Here is a 17131-nt window from a genome sequence, read left to right on the forward strand (position 1 = left end):
TGTGTGTTTTCATGCTGGAGCAGCCAATGTCTGATGCGTGGATTGTGGGGGTGTGATGATGATACAGCCTAAAGCCGTGCACAGGCGGCCCCCGAGTTCAAACAGATTCCATCCCAAAGGCTGGTTCATAATTCAGATGTTCAAAATTCAGAGCATAGTTTTCTCCCGAAGCCAGGTTACATGCAGTGGTTAACTGCGGAGGCCGTTTAATCCATTATATAGCTAAAGTAGGGTATGGTCTGAAATACCCAGCTGAGTCCTGGAAGTATGAAGCCCTAAGGAAGAGGAGGAGGAGAGGAAGAATTTTTTCTTTCCTGGGTTCAAGGATGACCATGGGCAGACTTTTGAATAGAACAAGGTCAGTCTGTTGCCTTGTTTGCTCCCTGGTATTCCCTGGGCCTCCCAGACCCTCCCCTCCCGATCCTTGACCCTTCCCTCCCCTCCAGAGGATTCCATGCTCCAAAACACACTGCCTCCCTTCCCCCAGTCAAAACTCACATTCCAAAGTGTAATTGGCCTGAACGAAATATAATGAAGAAGAACTTGAACAAATTGGTTAAGCAGGTAGATATTTCTCACCAACAACTTCTATTTCTCCCCTTCGAGATCTCAGACTATCTGAAGGTTATACAATATGGAGGCAATGAGACCACTGATATATAGACGGTGGGCAGGAGTTGGGTAGAGGTGAAAGGGACAAGCATTTGAATATATGGATGATTTTTGAGGTGAGTGCCACCATTATGGAAGAATGCATTTGTCCACGTAGACAAATACTCATGTTAATTGTGTATAAACATACCCAGTGTTGATGGAGGAGAGTCATGTTAATTAACACAGGCCGACACTTCTTAGTGACATGCCACGATCGATACCGATCTGTTATGATTTTCTTCTATAATTAATTTTGCCTCGGCAGGCTAAACAGCAGACTGTGGCTACGCAGGGAATGGAATTTGACATGTGCATTGCCTTACTTGTGGACGAACATAATGAACAGCTAAGCTTTGGGGGGTGGGAGAAAACACTTCACATCACTCTCTGTTGCTGTGTTTCAACCAGAGAGCCTCTGCAGAGAGGAAAAAACATACTCACAGTGCAGGAGAATATCAGAGGCAGAAAGAGAAAGAGGCTATGTGGATGTCTAAGAAAATCATGGGGCTTGGGTGAAATCATCCAGGTCTTCCCAGCTTATCGGCATTTACTGCAGAAGCTGAGCGTTCACCCCTCTTCACTCTCTTCTCCCTGTAAGGGAGTGAAGTCCCTCTTTCTAAAGTTGGGAGGCACTGGGATGAAGAAGTAAAGGGGATTTTCAAGCCCAAATGAGGGTTCAAATCCCGCCTCTTCTCCATTCTCGGCCATGTTGTTTGGGACAAGTTAGTTATCCTGTCAGGGACCCTTCTCTTCTGTAAGATGGGACTAATAATAGTTATTATCATCCACTACCACAGAGGAAGTGGGGCAGGAGAAGACATGCCTGCAGAGGCCTGGCACACTATAAGCACCCGTGAAGTGTAGGCTGTTATTAGTTTGAAGGAAAGAATTTGCTTCTGCAGCCCATTCAGTTTGGTGTAATAATGGGCTCCATGTGACAGCATCTGTCAACCCATCCAGACAAGATCACCACACCATAGGTCAACCGGGCAACTCCCATGCGTACGTGTGTCCAGGGCAGCAGAACCACTGCTTCTCAAAGCTGCCCTTCAGTGACTTCTGGTTTCTGAGGGCATCCCAAGCTGGGGCAAAATGACCCATTCAGTTTCTGGAGGGATGTGGCCTTCGTGATCATAATCTTAGGACAGGACTGAGTATGGTCAGGAGTAAAAAGAAGAGTCCCTTTCTCACCTAGGCTTCTATATACAAAGCCTGCCATTGATTCGACTTGATTGCCTATTGACCTTATAACTGTGGGCTGAATCCAGCATGGGGACATCCAGGGTGCACCTGATAAAACCAGACAAAATTCAGGGTGTGATCTCAGTTCCCCCAGATAAAGGAGAGGAGCAAATTCCCTCGCTCAGAGTTGAAAAAGCCCTAGCAGGTTCCCTCTTCATTACACAGTGCTGTAACTCATTTGCTATTTGTCCCTCACACTAATGAGCACTGAACTCACTCAAAATACACTAAGAGATAGTTTTTATTAAGCATGATATTAAGAAAAAGGTTAGCTGCGCTTTTAGCACTACAGGCAGTTACTGAAATGTATGAATTCAAACGGGAATAGAATTATAATAGGCTTTTGTTTTTTTAGTCTCCCAGATTCCACCCTTTTCCTTCCTCTCCTTCTCTCCGTTCTCAGCTGGATTAAATAAGACGATAATGAGAACACATAACAATGTCCCAGGAGTCCCTTTTAGAGGGTCCTTTGATAAATAGTCCAGCCCATCCCAGGCATATCTAGTCCGAGATTATAATCACCTATGATCTAATGGCACGGACGGAGATGGTCCTTGTGAACAGTGATGATGTGTTTTCATCACTTTTTACTCTCAGACCCCACTGCTTCCTGCCCCAGCTCCTGGCTCAGAGACATTCTGAGATGATCTCAGGGACGGGCTTAATTCTAGGGCGACAGAGTAACCCAGGAAGCCCAGGCAGTGGGCTCAATGGCTTGTATCCTGCTGCTTCACGGAGAACTGGGTCAGCCCCTCTGGAGGCCGATGGCTCCAATCTCTTCTTTGACTTTTCTGCTTCTAATTTTTTCCCCTCCACTGCTCTGCTCTTTGCCCCAAATTCATATTCTATCGTGTCTTCCATTGTCTCCTGGCCTCTGTTTAGTGAAGTTTTTCTGTGTATGCATGGATATTAGTGACTTCTCTGTGTGTCCCATGTTCAGACTCTCAGGGAGAGGCTCTGATTCATTTAATTATCACAGAGGACTTCTACATCAAGTCATCTCATCGGCCATTAGCTGGTCTACAGATGGCCAGGCTCAGATCCCTGACCCGGTCTGCTGTGGCCCAGGTTAACTGTGTTATCAGGGACAAAACATGCCCACCTGGACCCGGCGCAGTTCTGGGTACTCAGTAGAGAGAGAAGCTTTGGGTATGGTAAGTCCTCAGCCTTGAGGCACCTCCTCCACCAAAGAAGAATCAGCTCCTCAGAAATGTTTCCTGATTGGCCAGCTGGCTCAGGGGCGGGGCCTTTGTCTTGCCCGTGGCAAGTAATACGCCTCTTTTAAAGATGCGCACAAACCAGAATACAGCTGCCAAATACCAACACCTGCAAGACACGAAGGAGAGCAGGAGCCATTAAAACGCTCCAGGTGCCCCAGAGCAGCAGTAGAAGGCAGACAGAGGAGCCACGACGAGCTGCAATCGCCGGGGTTTTAAACATCAGGTCAAATGATCAGCTGTCCACGGACTAGCTGAGCGATCTTAACTTCTCTGGGCTTCATTTCCCTTTCTAAGCCCATTAGGCTGTTACTCTACCTGAGCCCCATTCCGAGGATTTGTTTACTTGAATTTAACGACTCCTAGGGAAAGCATAGAGTGAGAAACACATGACTGTGCTTGTGGACTTATTTAGCTCAAGTTTTCCTATGATCATTGGAGTCTCGATCTGAGGTACTAGTTTGCAAGTCTAATTAACAGCCAAGAAGGTCATTAGAGAAGAAATGGAGAGTTCATGTAAGGATACAGCCAGAGTTAGCCGGCTTCACACTGAAAATTAAACTCAGAACTAATGGCCACAAAGATTTGCTTTTGCTATGTTGTTGCAGGCCAGATGAGAAAAACTTTTTTTTGTTTAGGCTTCTGACTAAAGTTAAAGGTCTCCTTTCATAATAAGTGAGGAGAAGTAAATTTTAACTAGAGGTGACAATTTAAAATATTAACATGACCAGAATTATGGTGGCAGTGAAATTTTTGTGAGTCACTGAGAATAGAAAGACCCCGGTGTAGGAAAATGACTTGTATTGATGAATGAAGAAATGGGATGTCACAGCAGCAATTGTCCTCCCAAAGAATCAGACTGAGCTGCTACCTAAAACATCCTGAGCAGGTGGGTAATCAGAGACGCGACCATGCGTTAGAATGAAACCAAGGATCTGCTAAAAACCGGGCCTGCAACATCACGGCCCCCCTTTCATTGTGAGATGAAATAGAATGCTGAACGTTTTGCCGTTCTCATTTGTCTTCCTTTTAAACATAAAAGAAATTATTTTCTGTCCTCAGAGCAGTTTCGCATTATACACTCTTAAGACGTAGCGTGTTTTACAAGGGTACATGTTAAATCTACCAAGTGGAGAATATAAATATCTTAACACAATAACTAAGCAAATGCAGTGAAGCCTATGTTAACCAGTTCGATGGAAGTATTTCAGATTGTATATAAAACCAGCACATTGTACCCCATGATTTCATTAATGTACATGGCTATGATTTAATAAAAACAAAAAAATAAGACATAGGCTGATCTAAAGAATAGCAGTTGGTCCTTGTACAACTTTGGTTTCTCCGTTAATTTCTTCAGCTACCTAATGAGAACTCTTATTTCATATAATCAGGCATCAGGATGCATAACACATGTCATGTGACAATAATTAAAATTTCTATGAAGGGACAAGAAAATACAGATGTCACCCATGTCCTTGGCATTCATGTTAAAGAGTTTATCATATTTTTACTATCTGCACCGTTGCATACACCAGAGACAGGATTACAGATGCAACACAGGTGAACCTGGGGGTAGCAGGCTGCTTCATCATGCAGTAGTACATGTGCACGTTTGGCCTTAATCTCCCCAAGGACATCCTCTCTTTACTGGGACCTTTATTGGCAGCATGGTCCCGAGGCTCTAGATTACTCTTCCAAATGAAAGAGCAGCAGAGAATACTTAAAGAACAATCATACAGCGGTCGGTTAGCCTGTTAACAGCATCCTTTTTGTAATAATAAAAACAAATTCAAGTTTGAATTTCAGTGGCAGGTTTTTTTCCTGCAGCAGACATAGATTGTAAAATCATGACACTGGATTAATACAAAGCATCATTTCCCTTAGAACACTGCTGCAGTTGCCATTATCAAATCCTCTCTCCCTGGGGAAATGGCATACATGAAATAGAAATACATTTATGAAAGTCAGAAATAAAATTTCAGGTTGGACACATGTTCCTGGGAAGAATACATTTCAGGTCAGGAGAGTCCCAGCATTTCTCTGTGTACGTGTGTGTGTGTGTGTGTATTTACAGGTATTTAATTTCATGTATTCTTAATGTGTTGTTTGGTGATACTGCAAATCAAGGGTTGTTTTTCATTTGCCATCTGTACATTTAAGAGGCAGCATGGGAAAAGGAGAGACTGCATGAAAGAGTTGATATTTGGTAACCCTGGGCAGTGAAGCAGTTCTATACAGATTGCTAACCAGCCAGGGTAAATGAAACTCCTATTTCATAAGCGTCCTTCTGGTTCTTTGTTTAGAGGTCCAAGTCTTTCCAAGGCAGTGACATTCACCATCTAGAAACAGGGATAAGAAAGTGATTCTCTCTCACCTCCAACTCTCCAGCAACTCCACAGGATAAAAAGTCTGAGTCCTACAAAAATAGCCACTAAGACATTAAATCTACGTGTGTTCAAGGACAGGGCCTGATCTCATGGGCTCTTATGTCTGTTAAATGTCCATGTTTTAAACAATCTGCCTCGTCGTCATTGTTGCTGACCCTGCTGCAAAGCTTAGCATCGTAGCAGGTTCACAAGTGATAGTCAAATCAACTTGGAACTTTGAGGGAATGAGGAATCTAAGATTTGACTTGGAAATTAGCAGGAGATCCAAGTTCTCTTTTTTCTTTCACTGATTAAAAATATATGTACATAGGGACTCTTATGCATATATAAACTATGAGTGCAGAGGTATGCATGTGTATTTTATATATGTACATATTTTTTTAATAAGTAATTAAAAAGTGAACGCCCCTTTAACCACCACCAGGGAGTTTTCAGCCTCTTTTGAGTTTTCTTTCAAAATGATTTACTTTTATCCCTATAGTCCGAGCACAATGACCTCTAACTTGATACTTCATAGAGATTAAATTCAGATTTTTAAAAATATTTTCATATAGATCCATTAAAACAATATTAACACTTATGTGAAATTCAGATTACTAGACTAAGAATATGGGGTTTCCAGGGAGAACAGTTTCCTCTTTTGCTCTGATTTCTTTGCAAAGGGAATTACCATTTCTTTTTTTGCAGTTTTGGCCAGGAGCGAGCCTGAACCCAGCGCCCTCCCCCCCCCCAACTCTTTGAGCCAGGGGTGCCACCCAGTAATTACCTTTTGAGAAAAAAAGTACAGTCCTCATCTGAAATTAAAATTTCAAACATTTCCAAAAGAATAAAAGTGGTTCTTCTCCAGAGGAGGCTACCACCCCTGCCACGCAGACCAACTAAATCCCCTCATCTTAAGCCATCTTTAGGGAAAGAAATTGCCTTGTGACTACAACAGATGTCTGCACCAAAAAACAAACAAGCAAAAAAACTAACAAACTGAAAACATAAAATTTAGATAGCTATGTCTGCCTGAATGATTTCTTCAGGTGCTAATCGGATTGAACCCTCTTCACACTTAGAGTGTGGCTATGTCCAGGCTTCTGGCTGAGGAAAAAACTCCACTAAATTTTTCCCGAGAGGTTGGAGAGGAATTTGGGTTGAACATTTTATATGAAGAATCTCAGAAGTGGTTCAAATAGGGAGAAAACCACCAAGACTCCAAAGGCAATATGCTTTCTTCCATAAAAACTAATCCTTTGCCAAAAGGCTTACTTTAGAGCACAAAAAGAACTGTTACAGCTGTGGTTTTAAAACAGTTGCGATCATTCTTGCCCAAAGGATGAATAAGCCTAGAAACTCATCAGCCATGTAGGAAAATCACATCTATTTGTAATAAAATGCACTTTTTCCTCAGAAGGTCTTAATATACATTCTGTAAGTGATCTCTCGATTTCAGGATTATTAAGCTGCATTTATGGCTGAAACAATTTAAAACAATGAACGCTTATCAAGGACCCAGATTACATACGGGATGATATTAGGTTTCAGAAAGTGCTGTAACTAACTATGCAGATTCAGTCTGGAATTATGAAATAAATGCTGAAAATATCATGAAAGTAAAGATTGGGGAACTAATATTTTCTTTTAACCTTTACGTGGCTTCTTCTAATCATCAGTTTTGGAAGGGCAGAAAGAGACAACTCTGGTTTAATAAGTTTATCAATAAAAAAGTAAATAAGCACTTTGGAATAGAACAGCTACAGGTTTTGAACCAAATGTAGACTAGACAGCATCTGTGGAGATGACAGGGGAGACATATTGTGGGCTGTTCTTCCTTCTCCATAGTCTACTCTACGTGCAACAGACTTAGATCTTCAGCAAACTACACAGGTGTGAAAGGAGAATCTAGTGTATTTGTGATAAACATAAAATAAAAGGGTTTTGATTGCTGAAAAATGCTAAATAGTCTAAGAGGTTCACAGGAAAACACGAACTGTGAGCATATCCTTGAAGACAGAGGACCCTGCACCTGATGAGTGCTTACGCAGGACCAAAGGCGTGCAATAAAACCAAAAGGCATTTACAGAGAAGTGTCATAGATGCTTTTGGAAATAAAATTGCTGCATGCTTCAATGATATGCAATACATAGGTTTCAATTTGTAAGCACTCTACGAAGAAGTAGCCTACATCTACCTATATATTATCACCTATTATTGCCTCAATTGTCAACAGCAAGATTTGTTACAATAGAAAATTTACTATTTTTTACATTATAAATATAATTTTGTTATATTCTATTTTTCACTTTTGCATTAAAGGAGGTTACTATCTTCTTTTAAGGTTTAAGAGCTCCAAATAGCACTATATTCAAAATGAAGTGCCATTTTCCCTTCACAAAAGTCCTCGGGTCTATTCAAGGCACTGAATTCCAAATAATCTTCATTGGGGTAGCATTAGTTCCCGTCATCATATTCAGAAATTAATCCTAAATGGTTTGTAATGCTTCAAAGTTGGCTTCTCATTTTTCCCCATCAATTATAGAATATAATTCACACTTCTCACTAGAGTTATTAATACAAGGGTAGCAGTAGCAATTGTCTGCACCACTAGGGAAGAGTTGCATTCCCCAGGTAGGTGTGTGCAGGTGCAGACTGAAGCCCAAAGACACAACCTGGTTATTCTCAGAAATAGGCCTCCTTTGTTATTGTTTAATAAAGGTCTAAATTAGATTAGCATAAATACAACAAGGCATTCAGTTTTATTTATGCATTTCGAATACGTTTTTATAAATATGTAAAATGAGCACATTTTGAGAGTGTAATGAGTTTTATAATTCTATTCCTAGAAAAATGTACTTTTTGAGAAAAGCAAGAAAAATAATTATTTTCTGATTTATTTCAAATTAGCTAAAGGGCCCAAAACATAACAGAGCAAATGATGAATGCAAAAGAAGAAAAACTTCACAGATTGCTTTCTGTCTGCCCCGGAATTATTAGCACATAAGGATGTGAAAATAACTAATGGCTTTCTACACTGCACCTCGCTCCCTGCTGTAGACTGACTGCTTGGGTGGGAACCAGGGAAGGCTTGGTAGTCTTTGCTTTTACCAAAGCAAATTAGGATTAGGGTGACGTGAGCTGAGCTGGCTCAGGTGTTGCTAGAACCTCCAGCCTTTCAGAGACCATCACCAGATAATACATAGATGGGAATTTATAACCGCTTAAGAAAACACTTCCGACTGGCATTGTGAAGGGAGCAGGGAGTTCGTCCAGCTCTGTGGTCACCCGATGTGGCTTGATTATTGTGATGGTGGCACGTGACTTAACAATAACTGCAGCCTGGAGCCCCAGCAGCAGTGCGGGTGACTATTGCCTGGAATTAGACTTCTGAGTGACTCCACGTTCACTAGGAATTGTAACATGGCTGACTGTGCACACTGTAGTTTGAACGGATGGACAGACAAGGAACAATTGCACTGAGGGGGAACAGAAGCCTGGGTAGAAAGTGTAACGAGAACCCTGTCTTTCCACTCTGAGCTGTGGCAAATTTGTGAGTCCAAAGGCAGGAGGAGCCCATCAGGTGTAAATTCCGTCAAGGCTGGTTGGAGTAAATGCTGTGTTGCCAGGGGAAAATAGAAATGGCCAATAAATCTCCTGTTCTTGCCCCCAGGTAATTCATCATGGGTTTTATTTCTAAACAATTGGGTTTATAACCAGAAGTGGCCTATTGGCAAAATGATCAACATTCTTTTCTTATTAGGCTTAAATAAATCAAGTAATTAATTAAAAAATAACATTAGTACAAGGAGCAAACACAAGGCTATCCAGAAAGTATCCAGCCATGTATGTCTCTATATTTTTCATAGTACACGGCTGAGTACTTTCCAGACAGCCCTCGTCCATGACAAAGGAACAGGATGCCACCTTTAACTACATAATACACATACTTTAAAATTGTTAAACCCTGAGTTTAAACTTAGATAATGCATCTTAGAACATGCCTTTTGCTCATCAGATGAAGATAGAACAAATAAATCATGGACATCGACTCTCCAGTCAGAAGTGCATTATTTACTGACAAATCTTATAATACCGTAATAAACTCACACCCTCTTGAGGCCATTCTCATAATCTGGCTCAGGGTTTTCTAGAAGCATTCAAGGCCTGTTGCTGTCTATAAATACACTGTTCAAGAAGTGAAGGAACCTTTGTGACCAAGTAAAAGCACGCTGCCTTTGCCAAACTGCCACTTAGAGTGCTAGCCCTCTCTGCCCAACACTGGAGGTGGGGAAAGGGTTGAACAGGATTTTCCTAGACATTCTAGTATATCAGAAATGAATTCACACACACACACACACACACACACGTACTTATAGGCTGGATGCAGAGTGACTTGACTCCCTTAGATTACAAATGCTCTTTCTACCTAAGTGGCTTTGTATCCAAGGAAAGAAGGTTCATTTGACTTGGTTTGATAAAGCTGCCCATGAAAAATCAAAGTTGGAACCAGTGGCAAAGGACGGACTTGTGAGTGGTCAGAGGATCGTGTGAGACTCAGGGATCTGACTGCACCAATGACATGAGTCTCCTCGGATGACTTCCGCTCATTCACTGCTCCTAGAGGAGATAAAACTCACAAAAAGAACCACAGAGACATAGGAAAATCATGTATATTTGTTAATTTTCCAGCTAAAGGAAAAACCTAGAAGTTTACTTGAATTTATCCTAAATTCATTAAAGTTCATTATAAAGTACCTTCTCTAAAGGAGAATTGCTTGAGAAAGGTTATAAATCTAACTAGAGAAGTATATTAAGGAGGATTCTCCAGAGAAACAGAACCAATAGAATATATAGAGATATATAAAGAAATTTATTAGGATGCATTAACTCACACAATTTTGGAGGCTGAGAAGTCCCCTGATACACCTTCTGCAAGCTGGAGATCTGGGAAGGCCCGGGAGCCAGAGAGCTGATTGTATAGATTCCAGTGGGCTGAAGGCCTGTGAACCGTGAGATTCCGTGTTCCAGCTCAGTGAGGCAGGCAAGAGATTCAATCTTCCTCCAATGAATCAGATGAGGCCCACCCACTTTGGGGAGAGCCATAGCCTTCATTCAGTCCACCAAGTCAAATGTTAATCTCGGTCAGAACTATTTTCACAGACACACCCCAAAGTAATATTTAACTAGCTACCTGGCATCCCTCAACCAAGTCAAGTTGACGCACAAAATTAACCATCACAGAAGGTATTTGTTCAGCATCTGAAGAAGATTCTTAGCCCAGTAGGAATATATTCACTCCATGCTACCCAACAACGGAAATTTTTCTCTACTCAGAATAGTAGAGTTCTATTTCTTTTTTAAGAAAATAAAGTCATTGTGACTGAAAATTTGTACACAAAAATACCTCCCCCCTCAATATTTACGATGTTACCTTCTGATGACAGCTTGCTAACTCGTGTGGCCTATCCTCTCTAGTTCATGAGGATACGGAATGATGGTGCAGTTACAGATTCCACGGATACTAGGAGGATGACAAGAACACATTTATTCTCAAAGATACCAGAAGATAAATTAAAATGTGAGCTACTCAAACTGACACCTGCAAAAACAAAGGTTATTCCCAGTGTGTGGATATTTGCCTTGGACAAGTTCATGAAATGCATCTTTTTCTTGGTGTTGTCACCAGCAACTCAGGAGGACGCCTGAAATTTCCCTCCGTGTAAAATGCACTTCAGGTTGCCTGAAGTACATGAGAGACATTCCGAAATCGCAAGGTCTGACTGTGCTTGTTAGAGATTGTGTGAAGATTCTAACAATAGCCAAGGTGCCTTTGAATCCTATTTGCTTTTGCTAATGCCTTGTTCATAAATTAGAATCTTGTTACTGTTGCTGTTCCATTTAAGAAAGTATTGCTTAGCAGTCTCCTAGTCATCTTAGACAAGTGATACACTTCCAGAATTATCTAATGTTCTCACTGTTAGAGGAATAGCTAATATAAGAAAATTTTTCTACTGAATATATCTATAAATGGCTAGAAAAAATGTATTTGGAATTGTACTAAATTACCTGGATTCTCCCAGGGGTGCCTGGTGCCCAAGGCTAAGCAACCCAGCTGCTCCAGGGTCCCGGCAGAGAAATCTCAGAGCTCTGAAAACTTGCAGTGACTACTTCAGCCTGCACAAATACTAGAGGGTACAAGCTGTGATGTGGTGTGAGAAATAGGACTAAAGCCCAGTCCAGCCCCCTCCAATGACCTTCCCAAGGCTAAGTAAGGAAGAACAGAGTCTTCGCCGGCCTTCAAAAAGCCCAAGGCGGTCCTTTTCCTGTTAATTTGAATTATCATTTTCATCATTAACATATACGTACATTAAAATGCACTTTCTGATGTGTGCTGTTATGAATCTGTACAGATGCATGGAGTTTATAACTACAACCACTATTAAAATACAGATTTTCCATCACTCTATGCTTCTCTCAAAATTCAATCAAGCAACCCTTCTCTAGTCAAACCCTCTCCCATCCTAGGGAGCAGAACTCTTCCGTTGCTACAGTGTTGTCATTTGCAGAATGTCATATAAATGGAGATACGTCATATGTAGCTCTTTGAGTCTGGCTACTTTTGCACAGCATAATTCATCTGAGATGCATCCATGTTCTTGAGTTGATCAATAAATAGTTTGTTCATCTTCATTGCTGAGCAGTGTTCTATTATGGAGATGTGCCACGGTTTATTCCTTAGATGAGGGGCATTGGGTTGTTGCCAGAATTGGACTCATATAAACCATATAGTGAGGGTCTGGTGTAAGTGTGGATTTTAATTTGATTTGAAGTATCAGGAATAAAATTTCTGGACCATATGGTGAGTATATGTTTAACTTCGGTAGAAATCATTAAACTGTTTCCAGGTGGCTGTATCCTTGGCACTCCCACCCGGGATGTATGAGATTTCAAGTTGGTCTACATCCTTCTCAACACTTGGTATTGTCAACTGCTTCCTTTGCTTGTTTTCTTTAGTTTTTATTTTAACCATTCTGGTACGTGTACCGCCGCATATCACTGTGGTTGTAATTTTCATTTCCCTAAAGACTAAAGAAATTGGGCCTTTTTTCATACGCTTATTTGCCATGGGTATATCCTCTTTGGCAAAGTGTCTGTTTAAATCTTTTGTCCACTTTTTAATTGGTTCGTTTATTGTTGAATCTTTGGAGTTCTTTAGATATTCCGGATATGAGCTGCCTGTGAGGCATATGATTCGGAAATATTTTCTCTCTGTGCATGGCTGATCTTTTCATTTCTCTTAGCAGTATCTTTCTCAGAGCAAATTTTTTAATCTTGATAAAAGTCTAATTTATCAGCTTCTTTTTTTCAGGGATCATGTTACTTTCACTCAACCTAAGAAATCTTTGCCAAATTCAAGGTCACAAAGATTTTCTCTTCTGCTTTCCTGTAAAAGGTGTATGGCTTTTTGTATCAGTGTCCCTCCTAACGAGGCCATGAAGTAGTCTGCAAATTTTTAGTATTGCAAATGGACACAGAAAATTTAAGATGTCAGGGAAGTTTTTAAGTGCCCAATTAGATTTTTAATTCAATGGAGGTGAAAGCTACATCCTACAGTGATATCACTGTGCCTTTCCCTATCTCCATTTTTGTCAGCAGCTAGATGTTCAGTAAACACTTATTAAGAATTAATAAATCCTCTCAGAGAAGCTAACTTATTATTTTAGCGTTGTGTAGTACAAGGATAGGCTTTAAGCCAGCTCTATATTCAAATTACAGATCCACGTCTTACTGGCTGTACAACCTCAGACAGGTGTTTTACTTAATAAGTCCTTTCGCCTGGGTATCCTGGCTGAAAACTATGAGCTAATGATGCCTGCTAAGATTTTTGTGAGGATTAAGTGTGGTAATGTGCCTGATGTATACTGGAACTCTGCAAAGAGTTATTTTCTCCCTTTTTCTTTTCCCATGCCAATCCCAAATATATATGTATACATACTTAACAGTCAAGTAGCATTCGTTCTGAATAAGTGAAATTTTTATCATGCTATAGATCAATATTCTCCACATTTGCTCTTTGAAAATAATCTTTGATGCCTGCATGCATTTTTAGCAAAAATGACTAAAATAGTTAGACATAGCCACTTTCAATAGACTTTATTCTTCTTCTTTTATTAAATCATAAACACATAGATCATGTATACATTAATGCATTTATGGGGTACAATGTGCTGATTTTGTATAGAATTAGGAATGCTTACATCACCCTGGTTAACATATACCTCATCTCGTTTATTGAATTATTGTGTTAAGACATTTATACTCTATGCTAATAGATCTGACATGTACCCTTGCATTATGCACTATAGGTGTGATCCCACCATTTACCCTCCCTTGATCTGACCACCCTCCTCCCCTCCATTTCCCCCACCTCCCTCCTTCATCTTGGGCCACAATTATGATCTATTTTTCATATGAAAGTGTGAGTGATTGTAAATTGGTTTCATAATAGTACTGAGTACATTGGATATTTTTTCTTCCATTCTTGAGATACTTTACTAAGTAGAATATGATCCAGCTCCATCCATGTAAATGTAAAAGAGGTAAAGTCTCCATCATTTTTTAAGGCTGCATAATAGTCTATGGTATAGATATACCACAATTTATTAATCCATTCATGGGTCAATAGGCATTTGGGCTTCTTCCATGACTTGGCTATTATGAATTGAGCTACAATGAACACTCTGGTGCAAATATCTTTGTTATAACGTGATTTTTGTTCTTTCAGATATACGCCTAGTAGAGGAATTGCTGGGTCAAACAACAGGTCTACTTTTAGATCCCTGAGTATTCTCCATACTTCTTTCCAAAAGGGATGTATTAGCTTGCACTCCCAGACTTTCTTCTTAGGACTAACTTTCTACTGTACCAAAGAGGCACATTGGAATGGGAAGTAGTTAGAGAGAAAATCCTGGAGTGTGATGTTCATGGGGGAGGCTTCTCATACGTGTTGGAATTTGGCTCTGACCTAGGAATTAATAAGCTAATAATTAAATAAAACCTGGAGTAGAGTGATTCAGCTTATGATTTGCCTGCCAGGTGATGACCATTACAAGTGATATCACATTTTATTTTAACATACTGGAAACTTTTATTGAACAAGAGATTGTTCCAGGTGGAGAGCTCACTGATGACTGACTAAGAGAATCAAAAAGGCTGCCCATGGGTCCTAGCTCAGGCATTAGGTTGGCAAAATACATGTTCAAATGGCTTGATCGATAAGCTACATAGAAAAGCCCCAAATTAGTCAGAATCCAGGCCAATTCATTTGCCTTGAGATACTCTTCAATATGATTATTTTGAGAAATGATCTTAAAGGAAAATCATAATGATACTTTTTCTAAAAATAATACTATTTATTAAGCACTAGCTCAATGCCAGGCAGTGTCATTAAGGCCTTTTGTATAATATCTAATTTAGTTTTCATAACAACTGTGTGAAGTGGATGTAAATTATTTTTCTTTTCTTATGAACAGAGAAATTGTAGGCTTAGATTAATATCTGCTCCCAGGATAGCACTATAGGAAAATGGCTAACTCAGAATTTGAACATAAGGCTACATACCTGGAAAGCCCCCAGTCATAACTGCAGTCCTTTCTCCCCTTACCATGCATGGTTTATAGCTTGCAGAAATACTGTCTAAAACATGCAGCTTAATTTGGAGATTCAGTGGCTTGGTGATGTTCCTAACTTTTAGATATGCAGCACAAGGCCTTTTGATTAGGTGCGTATGTATTATAATTTGCAATTACAAGATTAAAGGTCACTCTAGTTTTATGTTTCCTTATTAATCTCCTAAACATTTTAGCACTTTTAAATGCATAACATATCAAATGTGTTACTCTTCTCAAGCTCATCTAAACATAGGCAGTGATGCTGATTAAACATTATCGGTACCTGTCAAAAAGCAATTATTTAATAGAGTTATCCAAATGTTTCTTCATTCCCTAAATGCAGAGTTTCCCCAGCTAAAAGAAATATTGCCTTAACCCCTTAGGGAAAGATCTAGAACCTGTAATATCACTTTCATCAAAAATTTCTATGAGCTTCTTGGGGAAAGGACAATATCCAATTTATCATAGCACAGTGCATTACTCTAAAGAGATAGTCCAGATGCCTTTGTTGTGTTGATGAATGAATGAATGAATGAATTGGTCTGTTAGCAAATTTTAATTCAATGACTGTTTTTAGGATTGATGAATTAAAGAATTCATTAATCAGCTCAGCAACCAGGGCGCCAACCACATACACCAGAGCTGGTGCGTTCGAATCCAGCCTGGGCCTGCCAAACAACAATGACAACTACAACAACAAAATAGGGGGTGTTGTGGTGGGCACCTGTAGTCCCAGCAACTTGGGAGGCTGAGGCAAGAGAATCACTTAAGCCCAAGAGTTGGAGGTTGTTGTGAGCTATGTGACCACAAGCACTCTACAGAGGGCAACATAGTGAGACTCTGTCTCAAAAAAAAAAAAAAACAATTTATTAATCTACTTATAATTAGCTCACAGAGCAATAGTTGTACCTGTTTGGAATAAATTTTAGAACTAGATAATTTAGGAGCAATTTTTGATACTATACATTGTATTTGAATATGAAAACACAAATATGTATTATAGATACATATATACATACATATTTTAAGAAAAACATTAGTATCAAGTTTAATTTTCCCTAAGTTACTATGATAATTCACAGCTATGTCCCCATGACTGACACTTTTAAATGGTCCACTATAAACTAGACCACCTTAACAAAAGACTTCATAAAAGATTTGTAAAATGATAGAAGTCACAGCAGAAGCACATAGTAGGTTTGGGGGCTTGTATAGGCTTAATGACAAGTAAAACATAAAAGGAGAAAGAAATAGTTGGAGAACAGGACACTGCCTATAAGGTGATGGTCAGACACTTAGATTCCACACAACTATCTCCAGCTAAAGTTGCAGAAGTCAGTGACCACATAATTCTGGGTTCCTTTGACCTGGCAGGTTTCTCACTCCTTGGAGGCTACTCAACTATAGTACTTCAGTGGTTCTCCCAAAGGCTGTGGGAGCCATATCCAACTTCCTGTAATCTGATCTCTCATTTCTCATTTACCTACTTATTAGCTGGCTCCAGAGTAAAACAATATGGATGAGGCAACCATAGCAAAGTCCAGTGGTCACTCAATCTTGCCAGTCTCCTAATCTGGACAAGACTTTGTTTTCTGACCTAGAGGAGGCCCAGCCCTAAACCCGGATGTACTGTCAATAATGAAGTAATTTAAACTGACAGGTAGTTATTCTAACTGCTCAACTTAAAAATCCGTGCTTCAGATGTTCCTTTTTTTTTTTTACAGTATTTAAATGACAGTTGTTTATACCTATTCTTAAAGCCTCATTGTTCATAACCTGATGTGACATATTATTGAGCCCATGTGGCCATTAAGCAGGAGATAATGTAATCACTGAGAACATAATTTCTATTTGGTTCAAGAATTCAATGTTAAAAAATTATCATGTGACTCAGTATATCCAAATTCTATAATAACTATCATTTGAATATTTACTGTTGGTGTTAGAATAAATATATCTTTAAGAGTCAAAGACA

This window comes from Otolemur garnettii, unplaced genomic scaffold (assembly GCF_000181295.1).
Source record: "Otolemur garnettii isolate 467f Iridium unplaced genomic scaffold, OtoGar3 scaffold00090, whole genome shotgun sequence".
NCBI lineage: Eukaryota > Metazoa > Chordata > Mammalia > Primates > Galagidae > Otolemur > Otolemur garnettii.